Genomic DNA, 6440 nt, shown 5'->3' with positions numbered 1-6440 from the left:
AGACAAATATAAATGGATAAATTTTCCCCAAGTGTGAATAAGTGAGTGAATATGTGTGTATGTGCTGTCCTGTGGTGAACTGGCACCATGTCCATGATGTATTTCTGCCTAGTGCCCTGTGTTTATGGATAGCGACACACTCACTGCAATCCTGACCAGGATAAATTCTCAAATGTACTAAAGTAGATAATGGATCAATCAATTATTAGATTCACTGTTTTAGGTGTAAATATGAATGAATGTTAATGAGTAAGCGGGTGTGTGATGCTTAACTGCATGTGCCTGGTATTACCGCACTACATCAAGTGACTTTGGACCCAGTGCAGCCCTGACCAGGATGTATGTTTATTAATAAAGTAATGTAATGGTAGTAAAACCATAATAATGCCAGTTATAATGTTGTCAACAGGAGGAGAAAACTTCCCCATCCCTTGTTTGAACTTTGTTAAGTGGATACGATACTGAATTAGTAATCAGAAGGCTGCCGTTTCAAACCCCATCGCTGCCAAGTTGCCACTGTTGGGCCCCTGAGCAAGGCCCTTTACCCTCAATTTCTCAAGTTGTATTCAGTCATAATTGTCAAGCGTCTTTGTGGATAAAAAGATTCAGTTTTTGGCTTTTGTACCAAATCTCATGTGTTCAGATCTACTGCCCTCTTGTGCTGTAGCAATATATCAGCAACTTATCAACATATCGAGCCGGTTCTATTACTGCTGATTTTAACTGTATGAATTCTATTGACTATTTTTCAGGTGCTCCTTTGGTTATTCTGGATTTAACTGTAATGACTGTAAGTTTCTATCAGTATATTTATTATTTGAGTCAGTTATACTTTCCATATGATGAGAATAGCTCCCAATCCAAATGACAAGTTGCTTGTATGTGATCAAAAGTATGTGGACACACCTTCTTATTACAGAGTTCAGGGGTGTCAGCAGCCCACATTGCTAAAATGTATAAAATAAATTAAATAAGATAAATTACATATGAGACCAATTTATAAATGGGTGGCTACCACCTATTCGTAGAAGATCAGATGGAGGAAAGTTTGGGCAGTGTGTACTAGCATGTACAAGCGGGTCTCATATTTGCCAGCTCCTGTTTAAACTTATTTTACTAATAAGGGTTCATGTACCAGTTGGAACACTCAAGTGGTAGCGTAATGTACCTGTTTGTGCCATACCTGTCTACTCAGGCATCTTGTCTGTGTGTTTGTCTGGGAACCTTAGAATATTTACTTATATAAATTGGCATCCCTAACATTTTACCCATTACCCTAAACTCAGTGTTAGTGTCTAGCTTATATACTAAATAAAGAACAGTCTTATTTTACTGGCAACTGAGTATAAACCTTCTGTTTTTACATGTATAATTGTATTAAGGCTATTTTCTTTTAATCTGCATTCATTTTTAGTGTATGGTAAGATATTAAATAGCTGAACACTGTGTTTGTCTGTGGCAGCGTCGTTGTTGGCACTGGTGGTGGTGGCTGTTGTATTAGGTGCACTTCTACTCATCTCCCTCCTGGCTCTGCTTATCTACTGTCTGATCTGCAAGTAAGTACAAACACTAAAGTGAGAGAACCACCGTGTGTGTTGACTTAGACGTGTTTCTAGTTTCAAGACAGCTTAATATATTGTTTATTAATTGTTATTTTAGCCATAATTGACAATATATCAACATGTTGTTAAAGAAAATCTAATAAAATAAGACTATAGTCTGTGAGAAATGATAATTTAAATATACTAGATTATTTTATGTTTTATTAAGTCTTAAAGGTTTGTCTAAAAGCTTGGTGTTGGATATTGTGTGGTGGAGTGTGTATAAATAATCCCCAGTTAACTGTGCTGCTAGCACCATCCAGACTAATTGATTGATTACTTACTTTATTGATCCCCAAAGGGAAACTGCAGTGTTACAGCAGCAATTCACAAAAATTACAAGCATCACACAGAACACATCAATCTAGTGCAATATTTATAATAATATAAAAAATACCACTCCTGAACTGGAACATTTGGTCCAATTCCCTGTATGAAAAACTTGGGTCAAATGTGCAGTAAAAAGTCTTAGCAATGAGTTTAAACCAGAATAATTTCAATGAAAACATGGTACAAAAGCTAAAATAATATAATGATTGTTTATTTGTGTCCGCACAGGGGAAATAATAAACACGCAGCCTACTCCAGTAGTACTTACACTCCAGACGACTTACAGTATTGGTCCTATCAGGGCGTCATCACACCCATCCCTCGTGCCTCTCTCAACACCAACCCTAATAATGAACCCAGTGCTCCAGAGACGACCGCGCCTGCTCAAAAGAAGAACAGCAATGGACTGGTAAATGCTTTGTTTTATTTTTTTGGTAAAAGCTTGCGCTAAAACCTTTTCTATAGACTGAGGCTAATAATATAAATGCTGACAGTTATACTACCGTTCAGTGCGGGTTCATTTATTCAGAGCAGAAATAGCCTTCATGCTAAGGACCAAAATATTGCAGGACAAGAGTCATTTCTGTTACGGACTACTAAATGGAAGCACTATAGTCTCTAAGCTACACTGATGAATTTAATGTAGCCAAAGCTCCCAATCAGAGCTGATGTTGTAAGAATTTACCCTGACATCTAAACTTTAAAATCCTGTTCATGCCTCCTGTCTTTGGTACTCCAAAAGAGCAGAACTGGCCCTACTTTTTCGGAAAGATGGATGCCATTCTTGTCTTCTTCATCGAGCTGTTGATTCATGCAGTCCAGTAAAAAGCGTAACTGGTTGACATTGTGTTTCAGGGAAGCACCTAACAGCCTCTGCACTGTTAGCTGTTGTGTAATAAATCAGTCCAGGTTCGAGTGTTCGTCTGCCTTACAGGTTCTGTCCCTTTTTGAGGGAAAACTGAGCTTTGGATTTGTACAGCTGTTTACAGTTTAATTAAGTTTACCATCCAGAATAAACGTTTGACATTTAGGTATGGATTAATCATAATCGTGGACACTGTGAATGGTTTACTTTTATTGTTTTCTGCACTTAAACGTGTCTTAAAATAGTCTTCCTGCCTATAAATCTCTACAGTTCCCACGCAACAAATATCAGTGAGTAATCTGCATGTACAGCTGAGACACAAATTCCAAAATACCACCTGGTTAAACTTTCTAATTAACAAGACCATCATAACACTGGCATATGTTTGTATCTTTAACCCACTGTGAATGTGATTATAACTGTGATCCTTATTGTTTGAATTCCACATGCGATACTGATACTTATAAGAGGTGCATGGGTGGAAAATCACTCCACCGAGTGTAACTGATGTGTACTGTTACTGCACACATAAATGGATGTTATAGAGCAGTGATTCTCAACTTTTTTAGCAAATGCATTGCAACACAACTGTCAGTATTTAAGGAATGAATTTTGTACACATTTTGACTGTATTTAATGTGCCATGGACTACAGGTTGAGAACCTCTGTTATAGTCTAACACAAACCCACCTTCATTGTCTGTTGCACTGTGCTAGAACTAACATCTATACGCTTAAAGTAATTAAGTTATCCTGTATAACCTCCATGTTTCACGTTATTTCTCTGCTTAGATCCTATAATGCTTTTAAAATCCTATTTTTGAGTAAACCCTAAATCTGTTTGTGTGTGTGTCTTAATGATGTGCATGTGATGCCCGTCCTGCTTTGCCTTGCATGTCCGTCACTCCCTCCATTTTAGAAGTTACGAGGAAAGGTAAGGTCCTACCCGTTCACCCCTCTCCTATCGGGTCCAGTCCAGTGGTGCTGGGTTTGCATGTATGGCTGGTGGTGGTGGTGGTGGTGGTGGTGTGTCTTTGGCTGTAATGTATTCAACATGCAGAATCATAATCTTACATTTTTTCTACCTTTTGCTGTTTTCATTATCTTAAAAGGTATAACGGGAACGTTTATATGGGAACTAACAGAATGCATTTATACTTAAACAATAAGTCTAAGTAACCAGAGAAAAAATATTTACTGATGCACACAAGCAATTTTAATAGCATAATTGAATTTATTGCAAAGCAACTTACAATACAAGCAATTAACATTAAGGGTCTTACTCCTGGGCCAATCAGCTATTCAGGAGTTTTTAATCCAAGTTAAAAAGCATTTCATTTTGGATTATGCACTTTTTGGGATGTTGTGCTATTAATAAACCAACTGAGCTTTTATTAATGGGGTGTTTATTTAGTAATCTTACTGCATGATGGGTGTATGTATGGGCATGGGGGATATAATGTTTTTTATTAAAAGGGTGACAGATGAGACAAATGTGGCTGGTTGCATCAACAGGTCTTTACTGCTAAACAGGTCATAGCTCAGGGAACTTATATCCACTACACCAAGCGAATATGTCTAAGAGGATATGTCTAAGCTTAAGACTTGAACGTTGACATATTAGATTAATTACATGCTTCTAAATTTGTGGCAACAGGCTGGGTAGGGCCCATTCTTGACCTAGCATGTCTGCACCCCTGTGGACAAAATGATGTATACGAGGGATCTTCAAATAGTTTCCACACTTTTATATTTTGGTTGAAAGCGGTGAGGGTGGGAGGAGGAGTAATCGGTCGTGTCTGAGAGACTGAGAGAGATGCTTATAGTCCGGATTTAGCACCAAGGATGCTCAAAAAAGCTTTAAGAGGAAGAAGATTTTCATGTGATGATGATGTGAAAGCAGCGGTGCATCAGCAGCTATGCGTCAACCAAAAAACATTTGTTGCTGATGGCATTAAAAAGTTGCATTGTAAGGTGACGATGTAGAAAAGTGTATAAATTCTTAATAAATAGAGTTTAAAAAAGTGCAGAAACTTTTTGAAGAACCCTCTTATATAAAGACACAGTGAAATGTTTGATGTGGAATAAATTCACCTGACCTTAACCCCAATGAAGACCTTTGGAAGAAATTGAAATGTCAATTGTGAGCCTTGAATGTGCCTGTGCCTGACATCACAAATAATTGATTATATTGTAAATGTACGCAATTGCTCACAAAACCTTTAAAATCCCGTGGAAAGCTTTTCCAGAAGAGGAGGCTTTGTGTTGGGGTTTGGGGGGCATTGGCCATTCTTAACAATGACCATTGTTGAGGAATGGAATGTCCAACAAGCTCATGCTCAGGTGTCCACATACGTTCAGCCATATGTGCTGTACGTTCTGGCTTATTTACAAACACGTTGATTGTCTGGGTAATTTGTAACACAGTGTCACAAAATCATCTGATTAAATCCTAAAACCACTATTAGCATCACCACAAATTATCACAATCAATTCAATTATTTTAATCAGTCCAGCACTTTGTTTTGTCCAAGTATAAATGGGGTCATAATGACTAGTTGGTGCAACCAGGGGTGAGTCCTGTTGGTGCTGCTGTGGCTAATACATCCTGCTGCTCTTCTTTCAGATGGGCTCTTACGACATCATGCCCTTGAGTGACATGACAACATTTAAGGGCAAAAATGCATCGGGCAATTCTTCCGCATCGCTAGGCCATGAAAACCCATACTTTATGCCAAATGAAGATGAATCAGCATCATCGTGAGAGCAGAGGAGAAGAGAGGAGAACTAAAGAGAAGAGAGGTTGGTCATTAAACTGCACTGTACTCACATTTCAAACCCATATGACCTGCGACAGGAAAATGGCTTTTGGATGGCCTCCACATTAAAACCATGGACAAGATCTAACCAAACCTGTCACCAGAGTCCCATCGCTAAAAGTTGCGGACTTTCTTTGCAATTTTTGTTTGTTTTTCTTTATGCAATGTGTTTTCTTTATGTTATGATGTTATTGATTTGCAATGTTATCCTGATGATTTAGGGCTTAACAATGACTAGACAGAGGTTATCAAATGTAACAAGTGTGTTTTTCTACAGGTATGTTAGTAGAAAATAAATAGAAAAGTTATTTCCGAGCACAGAACAGAAAAAGGGTTAAAATGAACTAAAAATTTTAATTAATACATCATTGTTTGGTTAGAATATACAGCCGGAACATCTGAATTTAATATCTAGGAGGGGTGTCCACAAACTTCCGACTGTTAACTACATGTGTGTTAAGTGTTACACTTTTTTTTTCCCTTTTTCATAAAAAGAGTAGCCCACTTATTATAAATAATTATTAAATTTTCCAACAGCTGCCCTCTAAACCTCTTTTAGTTCAGGGCGACATGGTAGACTTTACATCTGTGGTAATCAGTCGTACACTGGACATGCGCTAGACAGAGTTGGTTGTAAAACGCTGGTGTATTCCTGTAATTTAATGCTAAACAGTTGAGACAATAATTGACAGTGAGAAATGAAAGCACTGCTTGACTTACTGTACAAACCCATCGTGTTTTCAGACTGCTGACTACTTTAGCACACCAAAGATGCACTTGAAATTTTAGATGTTTTATTGCCGCCGTTGGTTTTGTATATTAAAAG

The 6440-nt window shown here is 37.8% G+C and overlaps 1 long non-coding RNA gene across 1 annotated transcript; it reads left to right on the top strand.

Annotated features, from left to right (window-relative positions):
* The first annotated feature begins 1503 nt into the window (after positions 1-1503).
* Positions 1504-6440, top strand: LOC134300035 (uncharacterized). Its single transcript, XR_010007294.1, has 4 exons — positions 1504-1556; positions 2160-2340; positions 3067-3086; positions 5422-6440. It is a non-coding gene; the product is annotated as an uncharacterized LOC134300035 (long non-coding RNA).

Source organism: Trichomycterus rosablanca, chromosome 22 (genome assembly GCF_030014385.1).
Source record: "Trichomycterus rosablanca isolate fTriRos1 chromosome 22, fTriRos1.hap1, whole genome shotgun sequence".
Classification (NCBI taxonomy): Eukaryota; Metazoa; Chordata; class Actinopteri; order Siluriformes; family Trichomycteridae; genus Trichomycterus; species Trichomycterus rosablanca.
This window is presented reverse-complemented; position numbering and strand designations above follow the sequence as displayed.